This window comes from Lagopus leucura, unplaced genomic scaffold (assembly GCF_019238085.1).
Source record: "Lagopus leucura isolate 7727_CA_CO unplaced genomic scaffold, USGS_WTPT01 34240-0_obj-0_obj, whole genome shotgun sequence".
Taxonomy (NCBI): Eukaryota; Metazoa; Chordata; class Aves; order Galliformes; family Phasianidae; genus Lagopus; species Lagopus leucura.
In genome coordinates, this window is record NW_024967187.1 from 1,097 (window position 1) to 1,337 (window position 241).

Sequence of the window (241 nt, forward strand, 5' to 3'; positions counted from 1 at the left end):
GTGAGTGAAGAAAGGTCCGTCCTGCGGCGCTGAGCGGGCAGACAGGACGTCTGTGGGCACACGGAGCTCAGCCCCCCCCCAAGGAGTGCAGCTGAACCACGATCGCCCTCCAGCTGCACCAAGTGAAACGACTGAGAAATGGGTCAAAACGCGGCCGTTTGCAGAGCCCAGAGAAGCAGAACTCAGCCCCAACCAACCCCCCCCGCTTCCCATTCCCCCCCCCATGGGAGCACTGAACCGT